The sequence below is a fragment of the Arachis stenosperma genome, chromosome 5 (genome assembly GCF_014773155.1).
Source record: "Arachis stenosperma cultivar V10309 chromosome 5, arast.V10309.gnm1.PFL2, whole genome shotgun sequence".
In the NCBI taxonomy this organism is placed as follows: domain Eukaryota; kingdom Viridiplantae; phylum Streptophyta; class Magnoliopsida; order Fabales; family Fabaceae; genus Arachis; species Arachis stenosperma.
This window is the reverse complement of record NC_080381.1, coordinates 37148677-37169256: the sequence shown is the minus strand read 5'-3', so window position 1 is coordinate 37169256 and position 20580 is coordinate 37148677. Positions and strand designations below refer to the sequence as shown.

The 20580-nt window shown below is 40.3% G+C and overlaps 1 non-coding gene across 1 annotated transcript; it reads right to left on the bottom strand.

Moving 5' to 3' along the window:
- Positions 1 to 8043: 8043 nt before the first annotated feature.
- Positions 8044 to 8151, bottom strand: LOC130984057 (small nucleolar RNA R71). Its single transcript, XR_009088016.1, has one exon. It is a non-coding gene; the product is annotated as a small nucleolar RNA R71 (small nucleolar RNA).
- Positions 8152 to 20580: the final 12429 nt, after the last annotated feature.

Genomic DNA, 20580 nt, shown 5'->3' with positions numbered 1-20580 from the left:
GAGATGAGTAAATGACATAAAAATCCACTTCCGGGCCCACTTGGTGTGTGCTTGGGCTGAGCAATGAAGCATTTTCGTGTAGAGACTCTCCTTGGAGTTAAACGCCAGCTTTTATGCCAGTTTGGGCGTTTAACTCCCAATTAGGTGCCAGTTCCGGCGTTTAACGCTGGAATTTCTTGAGGTGACTTTGAACGCCGGTTTGGGCCATCAAATCTTGGGCAAAGTATGGACTATCATATATTGCTGGAAAGCCCAGGATGTCTACTTTCCAACGCCGTTGAGAGCGCGCCAATTGGGCTTCTGTAGCTCCAGAAAATCCACTTCGAGTGCAGGGAGATCAGAATCCAACAGCATCTGCAGTCCTTTTGAGTCTCTGGATCAGATTTTTGCTCAGATCCCTCAATTTCAGCCAGAAAATACCTGAAATCACAGAAAAACACACAAAATCATAGTAAAGTCCAGAAAAGTAAATTTTAACTAAAAACTAATAAAAATATAATAAAAACTCAACTAAAACTACCAAAAACATACTAAAAATAATGCCAAAAAGCGTACAAATTATCCGCTCATCAGCATGCATGAAATAATTGTTGATTGTTAGATGAAAAACAAATCTTGGAAAGCATGATTAGGAGAGAATTGAGTGAACCAACCCCATATACTTGAGTGACTAGAGCGGATACACATCCAGTGAGGGTTCAATTGCTCAATTACATGTTTTCACATATAATCATCTCTATTCTTGCAAGTTTACAAATTCTTTTCAATAACTCAAATCAATTGTGGATTTGACTTGGTTGTTAATACCACTAGCCCTTGTACTTATATATGTATTCCTGGGAATTGATTTATTTTGACCAAGTAATTGCATGCATTTAGATAGATTGCATGTAGATAGGTTGCATTGAATAAATGTTAATACCCTTTGTCTCTTTCTTAGTTTAGCATGAGGACATGCTTAGTTTAAGTGTGGGGAGGTTTGATAAACCCCAATTTTGTGGTTTATCTTGTGCTTAATTTAGGGAATTTTATCAACTTATCTCACATTTATTCAATGAAATAGCATGGTTTTATAATTCTCCCTAATCTTGTGCTTAAGAGTGAAAACATGCCTTTTAGGCCTTTAAATTGCTAATTTTAATTCACCTTAATTCCATTCGATGCCTTGATATGTTTGTTGAGTAATTTCAGATTCATAAGGCAAGTATTGGATGGAAGAAGTGAAAGAGAAAAGCATGCAAGGTGGAGAATTCATGAAGAAATGAGCATTTGAAGAATTAAAAGCCATGCGCACGCGTCACCTACGCGTACGCGTGAGGAGAAAATTTGCCAGCGACACGCACGCGTGATGTTAGGCACGTGACCTCATTAAAGTGAATTCGCTGGGGGCGATTTCTGAGCTTCCCAGGCCCAAATCCAACTCGTTTCTGAGGCTATTTCATGCAGAATTGAAGATTGGACAAAGGGGGAGCAATTAGTTTTAGGTTAGCATCATGTAGGTTAGTTCTCTAGAGAGAGAAGCTCCATCTTCTCTCTAGAATTAGGATTTTTAGGTTAATTGCATCTTAGATCTAGGGTTTAATTCTTGTTTTCATCTTGTTTCCTTTTAATTTCTTGTTTCTACATCTTTGTTTCCCTAGTTTTACTTGTTATTTCCTTTATTTTATTGTTTTTATATTGATGAACTCTTGTTATTTTTTTTTTCATTTAATACAATTTATGTTTGATGTTCTCATGGTTAATTGCCTTGTTTATTGTTGATTCCTTGCCTTGGGTAGTTGTAGATTTATTATTCTTGCAATTTAACATACTTTCCTTTTATGCCTTCCAAGTGTTTGACAAAATGCTTGGTTGGATATTAGAGTAGATTTTTGAGCATTCTTGGCTTGGAAAGAGAAATTAGGCAATCTTGAGTCATGAATACCCAACTTAGGTTGGTGATCTAGAGTTGTTAGTTAATATTGTTTCTGTTGACGCTAATCTTTTGCTAATTCAATTAGTGAGTTGATTAGGACTTATGGATTGAGATTAAGTAGTCTTATTTGACGTTCTCGCGTGTGAAGATAATATTGTACCTTCTTCCATTGTTGGAGATGACTAAATAGGATAAACTCTTGTTAATTATTGTGATATGATTAACTAGTCTTATTTGACTTTCTTTCGTGTGAAGATAATATTGTACCTTTTTCCATTGTTGGAGATGACTAAATAGGATGAATTCTTGTTAATCATTGTGTGACTAGGATAGAAAGCCTATATTCTCAATTCTTGCCATGAATGTCTCTCTTTATTAATTGCTTTCTTTAATTGTTAGCTTTATTGTCTTGCCATTTACTATCTTGCCCTTTTACCAAATCAAACCCCCCTTTATTCCTTCATAGTCAATAATTGATCACTTCATTGTAATTCCTTGTGAGATGACCCAATGTTTGAATACTTTGGTTAATTTTCATTGGGGTTTGTACTTGTGACAAAACCACTATTAAAACTTTTATTTGAGCATTACTTGTCGGTTGGGAACTATACTTGCAACAAAGTTATTTTCCTCTAACTGAGAAGACATTCTTAATCGACGGTTTTGCTCTCTTCAAGTTTTTGGCGCCATTGCCGGGGAATTGCAATGTGTGCTTGTTATTGGTTATTGCATATATGTGAATATTGCAAATATGTTTGCCTTTTGTTTCTTTGTTTGTTTTTTCTAGTTTAGATTGGTTTTCTCTATTTCTTGTTAGTATTTGTTTTTATTTTCTCTTGTCACTATAAATTCTCACCACTTTGGCTATGAGTTTGGTTACAATTATGTTGTTGGGAATGAAAGCTTCGATAAGAAACCACATTGTGGGAATGGATATCAAATTAGGGAGGAGCCATATGTTTATGGTCAACCTTCATGGCAACAACCTCCTCAAATCTCTCATGGCTACAATCCACACCACAATGTACACAATTATGAACCAAACCCTCAATATTGTTGTCCACCATACTCACAAGCCTCATATCACCCTTCACCTCCATATGATCCTAACTCATACCCATCATACCAACCACCATATGAACTATACCTAAAACCACCACATTCCCGACACCAATACTCCCAAGAACCACAATTTTCATATACACCACCTCAAGACTTTCACCAATATGAACCACCTTCCAACTAATTGAATCTGAATGATAATTTGGCTTGTGCACTTCTTTGTATCTAAGATACCAGTTTTCCTGGGTAGATACAGTGGCTTGTGATAGGAGAAATTGTGATTTACTCTTTTCATAACTTGAACAATTCTTAGCAATGGCTCCAAAAAATTGGTGCACACTACTATGGTTCACTCACATTCTTCATAACTTCGCACAACTAACCAGCAAGTGCACTGGGTCGTCCAAGTAATAAACCTTACGTGAGTAAGGGTCGATCCCACGGAGATTGTTGGTATGAAGCAAGCTATGGTCATCTTGTAAATCTCAGTTAGGCAGATAATAAATGGTTATGGAGTTCTCGAAAATAAAGATAAATAAAGCATAAAATAAAGATAGAGATACTTATGTAATGCATTGGTAGGAGTTTCAGATAAGTGTATGGAGATGCTTTGTTCCTGTTGAATCTCTGCTTTCCTACTGCCTTCCTTCAATCCTTCATACTCCTTTCCATGGCAAGCTGTATGTAGGGCGTCACCGTTGTCAATGGCTACTTCCCATCCTCTCAGTGAAAATGGTCCAAATGCTCTTGTCACAGCACGGCTAATCATCTGTCGGTTCTCGATCATGTCGGAATAGAATTCATTGATTCTTTTGCATCTGTCACTACGCCCAACAATTGCGAGTTTGAAGCTCGTCACAGTCATTCAATTCCTGAATCCTACTTGGAATACCACATACAAGGTTTAGAATTTTCGGATTCTCAAGAATGGCCGCCAAAGGGTTCTAGCTTATAGCACGAAGATTCTGATTAAGGAATCCAAGAGACACACGCTCGGTCTAAGGTAAAATGGAACTGGTTGTCAAGCACGCGTTCATAAGGATGGATGATGATGAGTGATGAGCGGATAATTTGTATACTTTTTGGCATTGTTTTTAGTATGCTTTTGATATGATATAGCTAGTTTTTAGTATATTTTTATTAGTTTTTAATTAAAATTCACTTTTCTGGACTTTACTATGAGTTTGTGTGTTTTTCTGTGATTTCAGGTATTTTCTGGCTGAAATTGAGGGACCTGAGCAAAAATCTGATCCTGAGACCAAAAAGGACTGCAGATGCTGTTGGATTCTGACCTCCCTGCATTCGAAGCGGATTTTCTGGAGCTACAGAAGCCCAATTGGCGCGCTCTCAACGGCGTTGGAAAGTAGACATCCTGGGCTTTCCAGCAATATATAATAGTCCATACTTTGCCCAAGATTTGATGGCCCAAACCGGCGTTCAAAGTCACCTCAAGGAATCCCAGCGTTAAACGCTGGAACTGGCACCCAAATGGGAGTTAAACGCCCAAACTGGCACCAAAGCTGGCGTTTAACTCCAAGAAGAGTCTCTACACGAAATTGCTTCATTGCTCAGCCCAAGCACACACCAAGTGGGCCCGGAAGAGGATTTTTATGTCATTTACTCATTTCTGTACACCCTAGGCTACTAGTTTCTTATAAGTAGGACCTTTTACTATTGTATAGAAATCTTTTGATCACTTTTAGATCTCGAGATCATCTTTGGACATTTTAGTTCTTAGATCATTGGGAGGCTGGCCATTCGGCCATGCCTAGACCTTATGCTTATGTATTTTCAACGGTGGAGTTTCTACACACCATAGATTAAGGTGTGGAGCTCTGCTGTACCTCGAGTATTAATGCAATTACTATTGTTCTTTCATTCAAATTCCGCTTGTTCTTTATCCAAGATATCACTTGTTCTTCAACATGATGAAGGTGATGATTGACGCCCATCACCATTCTCACTCATGAACAAAGTGACTGACAACCACTCTTGTTCTACAAGCATTTGAGGCTTGGTGAATATCTCTTGGATTCCTGATTGCACGATGCATGGTTGATCGCCTGACAACCGAGTGCTCGCCTGACAAACGAGCCAACCATTCCGTGAGATCAGAGTCTTCGTGGTATAGGCAAGAACTGATGGCAGCATTCAAGAGAATCCGGAAGGTCTAACCTTGTCTGTGGTATTCTGAGTAGGATTCAATGATTGAATGACTGTGACGTGCTTCAAACCTGTAACCTACTGGGCGTTAGTGACAGACGCAAAAGAGTTATTCTATTCCGGTAGGGGAGGGAACCACACCGGTGATTGGCAGCACTGTGACAGAGTGTGTGCATTAGCTTTCACTGCGAGGATGGGAGGTAGCTGCTGACAACAGTGAGACCCTATACGAGCTTGCCATGGAAAGGAGTAAGAAGGGTTGGATGAAGACAGTAGGAAAGCAGAGAGACGGAAGGGAAGGCATCTTCATGCGCTTATCTGAAGTTCCTACCAATGAATTACATAAGTATCACTATCTTTATCTTTTATGTTATTTTCGTTCATCACCATATATATCTGAGTTTGCCTGACTAAGATTTACAAGATGACCATAGCTTGCTTCAATACTAACAATCTCCGTGGGATCGACCCTTACTCACGTAAGGTTTATTACTTGGACGACCCAGTGCACTTGCTGGTTAGTTGTGCGAAGTTGTGTAATGCCATGGTATCGCGCACCAAGTTTTTGGAGCCATTACCAGGGATTATGAGAGTTGTGAAAAAGTATAGTTCACAATTTCGCGCACCAAGTTTTTGGCGCCGTTGCCGGGGATTGTTCTAGTTTTGAGCAAGCCTTTGGTAACATCAGTGCCAAGATCCGGCAACAACATCAAATTTTTGGTGTTATTGCCCGGGATTGTTCAGGCTGGACAACTGACGGTTCATCTTGTTGCTTAGATTAGGTATTTTTTTTCGAAATTCTTGAAGATGAATTCTAGAGTTTCATGATGATTTGTTGAAATCTGGCTGGCTGAGAAGCCATGTCTAATCTGATTGGACCGAGGTTTCAACTTATCACCACAAGAGCTTGTTGATTTCGTATCAATCTTGCTTTTGGAGCAGTGATTTGCTAAGGCTTGGCTGACCTTTGGTCATGTCTAGTGTTTTGGACCGAAGCTTTCTTTGGAAGCTTGGCTGGCTGTGAAGCCATGTCTAATTCCTGGACCGGAGTCTTAGACTAGCATTGCACTGATTCCTGGAATTCTCATTAAGAATTTTGATTCCTTTTTTTTTCCACTTAATTTTCGAAAAACACAAAAAATTTAAAAAATTAAAAAATCATAAAATTCAAAAATATTTCTTGTTTGAGTCTAGTGTCTCATCCTAAGTTTGGTGTCAATTGCATGCATTCATATGTCTTAGTGATCTTCAAGATGTTCTTGATGATTCACTTGCTCTGATCTTTGAATTCTATTGACTTGAGTATTTTGTGTGTCTCATATGCATTTTCAGTTCATTAGTGTCAGTAGTATACAAACTGCTAAGTTTGGTGTCTTGCATGCATTGTTATTTGATTCTTGTTGCATTTTAATTATCAAAAATCCAAAAATATTTTTAAATTGTGTCTTTTCAAGTCAATGATACAAGGGATTGAAGATTCAGAACACACTGCAGAGGAATTATACAGAAAAAGCTGAGCATTCAAAAATGCCCAGTGAAGAAGGCAGACTGGCGTTTAAACGCCAGCCAGGGCACCTGGTTGGGCGTTTAACGCCCAAAGAGGTAGCATTTTGGGCGTTAAACGCCAGAATGTATACCATTCTGGGCGTTTAACGCCAGGATGGTGCTAGGGGGAAGATTTTGTTTTCAAATCAATTTTTTTCAAGTTTTTCAAAATCAAATCTTTTTCAAATCAAATCTTTTCACTCAAATGTTTTCAAAATTAATTTCTTTCCTTTCAAAGATACTTACTAACAATTAATGATTTGATTGAACATTTTTTGCCTTTTCTGTTAAGGAAGGTTTTATGTTTGAATCATATCTTTTCTTGTTAGGCAAGTCACTAAATTTCCAAATCAAATCTTTTAAAATAATTTTCAAAACATATCTTTTAAAATGGTTTTCAAATCATATCTTCTCAATCACATCTTTTTAAGACAATAACCTTTCAATCATATTTTTTTATCATATCTTTTTCAAATTAGTTTTCAATCAAATCTTTTTAGTTTCTAATTTCAAAATCTTTTTCAAAAATCACTTGATTTCTCTTCCACTTTCAATTTTCGAAAATTATCAATCAAATTTTCAAAATGTTTTCAAAATCTTTTAATTGAATTTTCGAAAATCCTCTTCCCTCCTTCTCACATCCTTCTATTTATGGAGTACCACTCCTTCTAAATGCACAATTCGAACCTTATCTAATTAAAGTTCGAATTCTTCTTCTCCTTCTTCTTTCTATTTCTCTTTTCCTCTGACATTTCAAGGAATCTCTATACTGTGACATAGAGAATTCCACATTTTCTTTTTCTCTTCTCCTTCATATGAGCAGGAGCAGAGACAAAGGCATTCTTGTTGAAGCTGATCCTGAACCCGAAAGGACCTTGAAGAGAAAGCTAAGAGAAGCCAAAGCACAACTCTCTTTAGAGGACCTGACCGAATTCTTCAAAGAAGAAGAACCCATGGCAGCCGAAAACAACAACAATGCCAACAATGCAAGGAAGGTGCTGGGTGACTTTACTGCACCTACTCCCGACTTCTATGGGAGAAGCATCTCTATCCCTGCCATTGGAGCAAACAACTTTGAGCTTAAGCCTCAATTAGTTTCTCTAATGCAACAGAATTGCAAGTTCCATGGACTTCCAATGGAAAATCCTCATCAGTTTTTAGCTGAATTCTTGCAAATCTGTGACACAGTCAAGACTAATGGGGTTAACCCTGAGGTCTATAGACTGATGCTATTCCCTTTTGCTGTAAGAGACAGAGCTAGAATATGGTTGGATTCTCAACCTAAAGAAAGCCTGGACTCTTGGGAAAAGCTAGTCAATGCCTTCTTGGCAAAGTTCTTTCCACTACAAAGATGGAGTAAGCTTAGAGTGGAAGTCCAAACCTTCAGACAGAAGGATGGAGAATCCCTCTATGAAGCTTGGGAAAGATACAAACAATTAATCAGAAGATGTCCTTCAGACATGCTTTCTGAATGGAGCATCATAGGTATTTTCTATGATGGTCTCTCTGAACTATCTAAGGTGTCCTTGGATAGCTCTGCTGGAGGATCTCTTCATCTGAAGAAGACGCCTGCAGAAGCTCAAGAATTGATTGCAATGGTTGCAAATAACCAATTCATGTACACTTCTGAAAGAAATCCTGTGAACAATGGGACTAGTCAGAAGAAAGGAGTTCTTGAGATTGACACTCTGAATGCCATATTGGCTCAGAACAAGATATTGACTCAACAAGTCAATTTGATTTCTCAAAGTCTGTCTGGAATGCAAAATGCACCAAACAGTACAAAGGATGCTTCATCTGAGGAAGAAGCTTATGATCCTGAGAACCCTTCCATGGAAGAGGTGAATTACCTAGGAGAACCCTATGGAAATATCTACAATTCTTCATGGAGAAATCACCCAAATCTCTCATGGAAGAATCAAGAGAGACCTCAACAAGGTTTCAATAACAATAATGGTGGAAGAAACAGGTTTAGCAATGGCAAGCCTTTTCCATCATCTTCTCAGCAACAGACAGAGAGTTCTAAGCAGAATACTTCTGACTTAGCAACAATGGTCTCTGATCTAATAAAGACCACTCAAAGTTTCATGAATGAAACAAGGTCCTCCATCAGAAATTTGGAAGGACAAGTGGGTCAGCTGAGCAAGAAAGTTACTGAACTCCCTCCTAGTACTCTCCCAAGTAATACAGAAGAAAATCCAAAAGGAGAGTGCAAGGCCATCAACATGGCCGAATATGGAGAGGAAAGAGAGGAAGAAGACGCCACTGAGAAAGACCCCAGTGGGCGTGCACCACTCTCCTCTGAGTTCCTCAATGAGGAACCTTGGGAATCTGAGGCTCAAAATGAGACCATAGAGATTCCATTAGACTTACTTCTGCCATTCATGAGCTCTGATGAGTATTCTTCCTCTGAAGAGGATGAGTATGTTACTGAAGAGCAAGTTGCTAAATACCTTGGAGCAATCATGAAACTAAATGACAAGTTATTTGGAAATGAGACTTGGGAGGATGAACCTCCCTTGCTCACCAAAGAACTGGATGACTTGTCTAGGCAGAAACTGCCTCAAAAGAGGCAGGATCCTGGGAAGTTTTCTATACCTTGTACCATAGGCACCATGACCTTCAAGAAGGCCTTGTGTGACTTAGGGTCAAGTGTGAACCTCATGCCCCTCTCTGTAATGGAGAAATTAGGGATCTTAGAGGTGCAAGCTGCAAGAATCTCATTAGAGATGGCAGACAACTCAAGAAAACAAGCCCATGGACTTGTAGAGGATGTTCTGGTTAAAGTTGAAGACCAGTACATTCCTACTGATTTCATAGTCCTAGAGACTGGGAAGTGCATGGATGAATCCATCATCCTTGGCAGACCCTTCCTAGCCACAGCAAAGGCTGTGATTGATGTTGACAGAGGAGAGTTAATCATTCAAGTGAATGAAAAATCCTTGGTGTTTAAGGCCCAAGGATATCCCTCTGTCATCATGGAGAGGAAGCATGAAGAGCTCCTCTCAAAACAGAGCCAAGCAGAGCCCCCACAGTCAAACTCTAAGTTTGGTGTTGGGAGGCTACAACCAAACTCTAAGTTTGGTGTTGAAACCCCACATTCAAACTCTAAGTTTGGTGTTGGGAGGTTTCAACACGGTTCTGAGCATTTCTGAGGCTCCATGAGAGCCCTCTGTCAAGCTAATGACATTAAAGAAGCGCTTGTTGGGAGGCAACCCAATGTTTTATAATTAATTATTTTCTTTTGTTATTTTATCTTTTTTGTAGGTTGATGATCATAAGAAGTCACAAAAACAATGAAAAAAGCAAAAACAGAATGAAAAACAGGAAGAAAAACAGCACACCCTGGAGGAGAAGAAACTGGCGTTCAAACGCCAGTAATGCTAGCTGTTGGGCGTTTAACGCCCAGTCTGGCACCATTCTGGGCGTTTAACGCCAGAAAGGGGCACCAGATTGGCGTTAAACGCCAGTAAAGGGCAAGAACCTGGCGTTAAACGCCAGGAATGGGCACCAGCCCAGCGTTTAACGCCAGAAATGGCTCAAAACGTGATTTTGAGCAACATTTGGTGCAGGGATGACTTTTCCTTGACACTACAGGATCTGTGGACCCCACAGGACCCTACCATCACTCTCTCTCTTCTTCTCCCATTCACCAATCACCTCAACACCTCTTCCCCAAAAACCCCTCACCTATCAAATCCCATCTTTCTCTTCACCACTCACATCCATCCTTCATAAAACCCCGCCAACCTCACCCTTCAAATTCAAACCACTTTCCCTCCCAAACCCACCCATAATGGCCGAACCTTTACCCCCCTCTCTCCTATAAATACCCTTCTTCAACTCTTCATTTTCACACAACCTAAACCCCCTTTCTTACCCTTCTTGGCCGAACACACTACCATCTCCCTTCTTCCTCATTTCTTCTTCTTCTACTCTCTTCTTTCTTCTTTTGCTCGAGGACGAGCAAACATTTTAAGTTTGGTGTGGTAAAAGCGTTGCTTTTTGTTTTTCCATAACCATTTATGGCATCCAAGGCCGGAGAAACCTCTAAAAAGAGGAAAGGGAAGGCAAAAGCTTCCACCTCCGAGTCATGGGAGATGGATAGATTCCTCTCAAGGGTGCATCAAGACCACTTCTATGAAGTTGTGGCCTTGAAGAAGGTGATCTCCGAGGTCCCCTTTTCACTCAAAAAGGGTGAATATCCGGAGATCCGCCATGAGATCCGAAGAAGAGGTTGGGAAGTTCTTACCAACCCCATTCAACAAGTCGGAATCTTGATGGTTCAAGAGTTCTATGCCAATGCATGGATCACAAAGAACCATGACCAAAGTGTGAACCCGAATCCAAAGAATTATCTCACTATGGTTCGGGGTAAATACTTGGATTTTAGTCCGGAGAGTGTGAGGGTGGCGTTCAACTTGCCTATGATGCAAGGAGATGAGCACCCTTACACTAGAAGGGTCAACTTTGATCAAAGGTTGGACCAAGTCCTCACAACCATATGTGAAGAGGGCGCACAATGGAAGCAAGATTCAAGAGGAAAGCCGGTCCAATTGAGAAGGCATGACCTCAAGCCCGTGGCTAGAGGATGGTTAGAGTTCATACAACGCTCAATCATTCCCACTAGCAACCGGTCCGAAGTTACCATAGACCGGGCTATCATGATCCATAGCATCATGATTGGAGAAGAAATAGAAGTTCATGAGGTTATAGCCCAAGAACTCTACAAGGTGGCGGACAAGACCTCCACTTTGGCAAGGTTAGCCTTTCCTCATCTCATCTGTCACCTCTGTTATTCAGTTGGAGTTGACATAGAGGGAGATACCCCCATTGATGAGGACAAGCCCATCACCAAGAAAAGGATGGAGTACACAAGAGACCCCTCTCACCATGAGATCCCTGAGATTCCTCAAGGGATGCACTTTCCTTCACAAAATTATTGGGAGCAACTAAACACCTCCCTAGGAGAATTGAGTTCCAACATGGGACAACTAAGGGTGGAGCATCAAGAACACTCCATTCTCCTCCATGAAATTAGAGAAGACCAAAGAATCATGAGGGAGGAGCAACAAAGACAAGGAAGAGACATTGAGGAGCTCAAGCACTCCATAGGATCTTCAAGAGCAAGAAAGAGCCGCCATCACTAAGGTGGACCCGTTCCTTAATTTCCTTGTTCTTTATTCTTCTGTTTTTCGATTTTTATGCTTTATGTTTGTCCATGTTTGTGTCTTGTGATCATTAGTGTCTTAGTGTCTATGCCTTAAAGTTATGAATGTCCTATGAATCCATCACCTTTCTTGAATAAAAACGTGCTTAATTGAAAAGGAAAGAATTGCATGAATTCTGAATTTTATAATAGTTTAATTATTTTGATGTGGTGGCAACACTTTTGTTCTCTGAATGTATGCTTGAACAGTGAATATGTCTTTTGAACTTGTGGTTCATGAATGTTGGCTCTTGAAAGAATGATGAAAAAGGAGACATGTTACTGAGGATCTGAAAAATCATTAAAAATGATTCTTGAAGCAAGAAAAAGCAGAAAAAAAAAAGAAAAAAGCAAACGAAAAAAAAAAAAAAAGAAGACCGAAAAAAAAAAGAGAGAAAGAAAAAGAAAGAATAAGAGTTGTGATCCAAGGCAAATAAGAGTGTGCTTAAGAACCCTGGACACCTCTAATTGGGGACTTTAGCAAAGCTGAGTCACAATCTGAAAAGGTTCACCCAATTATGTGTCTGTGGCATGTATGTATCCGGTGGTAATACTGGAAGACAGAGTGCTTTGGGCCACGGCCAAGACTCAAGAAATAGATATGTTCAAGAATCATCATACTTTACTAGGAGAATCATTAACACTATCTGGATTCTAAGTTCCTAAGGAAGCCAATCATTCTGAATTACAAGGGATAGAGTGAGATGCCAAAACTATTCAGAGACAAAGAGCTGAAAGCCCCGCTCATCTAATTAATACTGATCTTCATAGATGTTTTTGGAGTTCATTGCATATTCTCTTCTTTTTATCTTATTTGATCTTCAGTTGCTTGGGGACAAGCAACAATTTAAGTTTGGTGTTGTGATGAGCGGATAATTTGTATGCTTTTTGGCATTGTTTTTAGTATATTTTTAGTATGATCTAGTTAGTTTTTATTATATTTTTATTAGTTTTTAATTAAAATTCACTTTTCTGGACTTTACTATGAGTTTGTGTGTTTTTCTGTGATTTCAGGTATTTTCTGGCTGAAATTGAGGGACCTGAGCAAAAATCTGATCCTGAGACCAAAAAGGACTGCAGATGCTGTTGGATTCTGACCTCCCTGAATTCGAAGCGGATTTTTTGGAGCTACAGAAGCCCAATTGGCGCGCTCTCAATGGCGTTGGAAAGTAGACATCCTGGGCTTTCCAGCAATATATAATAGTCCATACTTTGCCCAAGATTTGATGGCCCAAACCGGCGTTCAAAGTCACCTCAAGAAATTCCAGCGTTAAACGCCGGAACTGGCACCTAATTGGGAGTTAAACGCCCAAACTGGCACTAAAGCTGGCGTTTAACTCCAAGGAGAGTCTCTACACGAAAAAGCTTCATTGCTCAGCCCAAGCACACACCAAGTGGGCCCGGAAGTGGATTTTTATGTCATTTACTCATCTATGTACTAGTTTTCTATAAGTAGGACCTTTTACTATTGTATTTAGGGAGACTTTGGTAGCTATCTTCGTTTTATGCTATCTTAGACCTTTGGGAGGCTGGCCATTCGGCCATGCCTAGACCTTGTTCTTATGTATTTTCAACGGTGGAGTTTCTACACACCATAGATTAAGGTGTGGAGCTCTGCTGTACCTCGAGTATTAATGCAATTACTATTGTTCTTCCATTCAATTCCGCTTGTTCTTTATCCAAGATATCACTTGTTCTTCAACATGATGAAGGTGATGATTGACGCCCATCACCATTCTCACTCATGAACAAGGTGACTGACAACCATTCTTGTTCTACAAGCATCTGAGGCTTAGTGAATATCTCTTGGATTCTTTAATCGGAGTCTTCGTGGTATAGGCAAGAACTGATGGCAGCATTCAAGAGAATCCGGAAGGTCTAACCTTGTCTGTGGTATTCTGAGTAGGATTCAATGACTGAATGACTGTGACGTGCTTCAAACTCCTAGCAGGCTAGGGCGTTAGTGACAGACGCAAAAGTATCAATGGATATTATTCCGGCCTGACCGAGAACCGACAGCTGAATTCCGCTATGCCGTGACAGGACATATGCAATCGCTTTCACTGAGAGGATGGGAGGTAGCTGCTGACAACAGTGAAACCCTACACGAGTGGTGCGCGAAATTGTGAACTTTACTTTTTCACAACTCTCATAATCCCTGGTAATGGCTCCAAAAACGTGGTAGCCCAATACCATGGCATTACACAACTTCGCACAACTAACCAGCAAGTGCACTGGGTCGTCCAAGTAATAAACCTTACGTGAGTAAGGGTCGATCCCACGGAGATTGTTAGTATTGAAGCAAGCTATGGTCATCTTGTAAATCTTAGTCAGGCAAACTCAGATATATATGGTGATGAACGAAAATAACATAAAAGATAAAGATAGTGATACTTATGTAATTCATTGGTAGGAACTTCAGATAAGCGCATGAAGATGCCTTCCGTTCCGTCTCTCTGCTTTCCTACTGTCTTCATCCAACCCTTCTTACTCCTTTCCATGGCAAGCTCGTATAGGGTCTCACTGTTGTCAGCAGCTACCTCCCATCCTCGCAGTGAAAGCTAATGCACACACTCTGTCACAGTGCTGCCAATCACCGGTGTGGTTCCCTCCCCTACCGGAATAGAATAACTCTTTTGCGTCTGTCACTAACGCCCAGTAGGTTACAGGTTTGAAGCACGTCACAGTCATTCAATCATTGAATCCTACTCAGAATACCACAGACAAGGTTAGACCTTCCGGATTCTCTTGAATGCTGCCATCAGTTCTTGCCTATACCACGAAGACTCTGATCTCACGGAATGGTTGGCTCGTTTGTCAGGCGAGCACTCGGTTGTCAGGCGATCAACCATGCATCGTGCAATCAGGAATCCAAGAGATATTCACCAAGCCTCAAATGCTTGTAGAACAAGAGTGGTTGTCAGTCACTTTGTTCATGAGTGAGAATGGTGATGGGCGTCAATCATCACCTTCATCATGTTGAAGAACAAGTGATATCTTGGATAAAGAACAAGCAGAATTTGAATGAAAGAACAATAGTAATTGCATTAATACTCGAGGTACAGCAGAGCTCCACACCTTAATCTATGGTGTGTAGAAACTCCACCGTTGAAAATACATAAGCATAAGGTCTAGGCATGGCCGAATGGCCAGCCTCCCAATGATCTAAGAACTAAAATGTCCAAAGATGATCTAGAGATCTAAAAGTGATCAAAAGATTTCTATACAATAGTAAAAGGTCCTACTTATAAGAAACTAGTAGCCTAGGGTGTACAGAAATGAGTAAATGACATAAAAATCCTCTTCCGGGCCCACTTGGTGTGTGCTTGGGCTGAGCAATGAAGCAATTTCGTGTAGAGACTCTTCTTGGAGTTAAACGCCAGCTTTGGTGCCAGTTTGGGCGTTTAACTCCCATTTGGGTGCCAGTTCCAGCGTTTAACGCTGGGATTCCTTGAGGTGACTTTGAACGCCGGTTTGGGCCATCAAATCTTGGGCAAAGTATGGACTATTATATATTGCTGGAAAGCCCAGGATGTCTACTTTCCAACGCCGTTGAGAGCGCGCCAATTGGGCTTCTGTAGCTCCAAAAAATCCGCTTCGAATTCAGGGAGGTCAGAATCCAACAGCATCTGCAGTCCTTTTTGGTCTCAGGATCAGATTTTTGCTCAGGTCCCTCAATTTCAGCCAGAAAATACCTGAAATCACAGAAAAACACACAAACTCATAGTAAAGTCCAGAAAAGTGAATTTTAATTAAAAACTAATAAAAATATACTAAAAACTAGCTATATCATATCAAAAGCATACTAAAAACAATGCCAAAAAGTATACAAATTATCCGCTCATCAACGAGCTTGCCATGGAAAGGAGTAAGAAGGATTGGATGAAGGTAGTAGGAAAGCAGAGAGACGGAAGGGAAGGCATCTTCATACACTTGTCTGAAGCTCTTACACCAATGATATGCATAAGTATCACTATCTTTATCTTTTATATTATTTTCGTTCATCATCATATATATTTGAGTTTGCCTGACTAAGATTTACAAGATGACCATAGCTTGCTTCAATGCTAACAATCTCCGTGGGATCGACCCTTACTCACGTAAGGTATTACTTGGACGACCCAGTGCACTTGCTGGTTAGTTGTGCGAAGTTGTGTAATGCCATGGTATTGAGCTACCAAGTTTTTGGAGCCATTACCGGGGATTATGAGAGTTGTGAAAAAGTATTGTTCACAATTTCGCGCACCAGTGGGGTTTATGGGGAAGAGTGGATGGATGTGAGTGGTGAAGAGGTGATGGGGAAGAGAGATTGAGGTGATTGGTGAAGGGTGTTTGGGGAAGAATGTTATTGGATTGTGTGAAGAAGAGAGAAGGTGAATTGAGGTAGGTGGGGATTCTGTGGGATCTACAGATCCTGAGGTGATCCTATGGGGTCCACATATCTTGAGGTGTCAAGGATGAATCATCCCTGCACCAATTAGGCGTGTAAAATGCCCTCTGCCTGCAATCCTGGCATTTAACACCAGACTGAAGCTTGTTTCTGGTGTTAAATGCCCAAATGTAGCATGTTTCTGGCGTTTAACACCAACCTGATGCTTGTTGCTGGCGTTAAACGCCAACTTTCCTCAGGGTGCAATCCTGGCGTTTAAACGCCAGATTGCTGCTTATTTCTGGCGTTCAACGCCAGATTCATGCTCTGTTCTGGCGTTGAACGCCAGCCAGATGCTCCTTACTGGCATTTAAACGCCAGTATGCTCTTCCTCCAAGGTGTGCTGTTTCTTCTGCTGTTTTTAATTCTGTTTTTAATTTTAGCAATTGTTTTGTGACTCCACATGATCATAAACCTAATAAAACATAAAAGAACAATAGAAATATAGATAAATAAAAATTGGGTTGCCTCCCAATAAGCGCTCCTTTAATGTCAATAGCTTGACAGTGAGCTCTCATGGAGCTCACAGATCATCAGAGCATTGTTGGGACCTCCCAACACCAAACTTAGAGTTTGAATGTGGAGATTCAACACCAAACTTAGAGTTTGGTTGTGGCCTCCCAACACCAAACTTAGAGTTTAATTGTGGGGGCTTTGTTTGACTCTGTACTGAGAGAAGCTTTTCATGCTTCCTCTCCATGGTTGCAGAGGAAGATCCTTGAGCTTTAAACACAAGGTAGTCCCCATTCAATTGAAGGACTAATTCTCCTCTGTCAACATCAATCACAGCCCCTGCTGTGGCTAGGAAGGGTCTTCCAAGAATAATGGATTCATTCTCATTCTTCCCAGTGTCTAAGATTATGAAATCAGCAGGGATGTAAAGGCCTTTAACCTTTACCAACACATCCTCTACCAATCCATAAGCTTATTTTATTGACTTGTCTGCCATCTCTAATGAGATTCTTACAGCTTGTACCTCAAAGATCCCCAACTTCTCCATTACAGAGAGTGGTATAAGATTTATACCTGACCCCAGGTCACACAGAGCCTTCTTAAAGGTCATGGTACCTATGGTACAGGATATCAAGAATTTACCGGGATCTTGTTTCTTTTGAGGTAGAGTTTGCTGAACCCATGTATCTAGTTCACTAATGAGCAAGGGAGGTTCACCTTCCCAAGTCTCATTACCAAACAACTTGGCATTCAGCTTCAAGATGGCTCCTAGATATTGAGCAACTTGTTCTTCAGTTACATCTTCATCTTCTTCAGAGGAAGAATAGTTCTCAGAGCTCATGAATGGTAGAAGGAGGTTCAATGGAATCTCTATGGTCTCTAGGTGAGGCTCAGATTCCTTAGGTTCCTCAGTTTGGAACTCCTTTTTGTTCAGAGGACATCCCAGGAGGTCTTTTTCACTGGGATTCACGTCCTTCTCCTCCTCTTTGGATTCGGTGATGCCAGGGCATCTTGGCTAGTTTTACTAGCCATTTTTTGTATGCTTTAGGTTGGTTTCATGCATTTTCTTAGGAAATAAGCAAGTATTTAGTTGAAAATGCAATCATACCATGATTCAAGCAAACATTGTGAATTTTGAATGATTTCATGAGAATTATGCATGAATTGAATGATAAATTGGATGATACATGATCCCATGATTAAGAGCAAGACTTTGATGCACTTTGTTTGATTGATTTCAGGTAACAAGAAGCAGAGAAGAGCCACGTTAGTGGCTACGTTAGTGCCACTAACGTGGCTATTAACGTGGAAGAAAAAGGAGAAGCCCCAACGTTAGTGAGAAAAGTTAGTGGCATTAACTTTGAAGAAGGAGAACATGGAACGTTAGTGGTAAAAGTGAACGCCACTAATGTTTGCGAAGCAAAGAAGGCCTACGTTAGCTTCCACGTTAACTACATTAACGTGGTAGTTAACGTGGAAGGAAAGGGAAACACCAACGTTAGTGGAAAAAGTGAGTGCCGCTAACGTTTGCGAAGCAAAAAGACCCACGTTAATGGCCACGTTAACTACATTAACGTGGTAGTTAACGTGGAAGAAAAGGGAGATGCCAACGTTAGTGAAAAAGGTGATCTCCACTAATGTTTGCGAAGCAAAAAAGACCCACGTTAACGGCCACGTTAACTACATTAACGTGGAAGTTAACGTAGGCAAAAATCTCACCTGGCAGCCTGACCATGCCTTCTTCAAACAAAAATAACTTGAGCCACAAAACTCCAAATGAGGTGATTTTAAAGGCATTGAAAAGTAGGATTCCAGAGCTTTCCAAGCATATATGGCACTACATGGTGGACACTAAATTTGAGGGAAAAACCTGCCCCGAAAGTGCAAGAATGAACATGGTATCAACCTGTAGTAAGGCCAACTGACCTCTTCATCTTTCAAGAAGTGTAAGTCGAGCTGTAGAGCTCCAAATGATGCGCTTCTAAAAGCGTTGGAAAGTAGACATCCAGAGCTTTCCAAAAATATATAATAGTATGGGGTGGACATTAAGTTTGAGCTCCAGAATCTGGCAACATTAAGCCCCTGGTCGCTAGCGTTATCGTGACTCACGTTTTCCAGTAACGCTAGCGAATGTGCCAGCGACCTTGTCTACTTTGAAGGAGTATAACTTGAGTTACAAAGGTCCAATTGAGGTGATTCTCGTTGCGTTAGAAAGCTGACATTCAGAGCTTTCTAACGATATATAATACTCTATAGTGGGCATGAAATTGAAGTACAAAAAAGAGGTATCTTTTAAGCCCCAAAAATACCAACTAGGTAGCAAGTGTGACGTTAGCCACACCAACTTCAGCACTAACACCACACTTGTAGCGTTAGTGTGGCTAACGGTAGCACCAACTTTAGCACCTGGACCTCAACTTGATTCACTTCTCTTTCAAGGACCACCCAACCTCAAGGAAGCAAGCCCACAAGTGTCAACCAATCAAGGCCACAAGAAGCATCTAGAATAGGAATTTTCATTTAATTGTAATTTGCTTTTAATTTCATTTTATAATTTAGGAGAGCCTATATAAAGGCCTTAGTTTGTACATTCAAGGTAGGCTGGGAAATTGGGGATTGAAGTGGGGTCTTCGGACTCCCTCCCCTCACACATTTTTCCTTCTCTTTCTTTTCTTTGTACTTTTCATTTATGAATTTGGAAGTTTTAATGTTAGTTTTAATCTTCATCTTTACTTTACTGCACTTTCTTCTTTTCTATTTTGGTAGAGCAATGATCAACTAACTCTTTTCATTGGGTTAGAGAGCTCTATTGTGATTCAATGGATCAATTGTAGTTCTTATTCTTCTTTTTCTTTCTTTTCTCTTGATTTTACTAGAGAGCTTTCGATCTTCATTCAATTGGGTAATTGTCTTGGAAGAGAAATTGCTCATACTTGGATTTTCTCGGAACCTTGGAAGAGGAATGAGGAAATCATGCTAGAAATTCTCTCTCACATTGGATTAGGTTGGGGGTTGGATGGATATTGTGACATTTAATCCTACCAATACTTTGATCCTTGAATGTGTGTGGTATAATCAGTGACCAAACTTCATCTCTTCCCATGAGCAATTAAATCAAGGAATTGGGAAATTGTTCAAGCTTAGAGAGATTGGATTGCCAATGAATTGGGATCCAATCACTTAAGATTGCCAAGGAGATCAATGAATGCATTGATTGAGGAAGAGATGAGAATGAACTTGATCCGGAGGATTGCAATATCTCTTGATCCCAATGTTCATTTTATTTTTAGTTCTTACATTTACTTTTCTTGCCATTTTACTTTTCTGCCCTTTATTGCTTTCTTTACTTTTATGCCATTTACATTTCCTTGTTACTTATCACTCCAATATGATTCGTCTAACTAGAATAATCAATTAACCATTGATTGCTTAATCCGTTAATCTCTGTGGGATTCGACCTCACTCTTTTGTGAGTTATTACTTGACAACAATTCGGTATACTTGCCGAAGGTAGATTTGTTGAGAGACAAATTCCCATGCATCATTCGGCCATTATGATTATGTCAATGGCCTTGCACTCTCTTTTTGGATTCTCTTCTGTATTGCTTGGGAGAGTACTAGGAGGGGTTTCAGTGATTTTCTTACTCAGCTAGCCCACTTGTGCCTCCAAATTTCTAAGGAGGACCTTGTTTTAGTCATGAAACTCAAAGTGGCCTTAGACAGATCAGAGACTATATTTGCTAAGTTAGAGGGACTCTGCTCAAAATTCTCTGTCTGTTGCTGAGAAGATGATGGAAAAGGCTT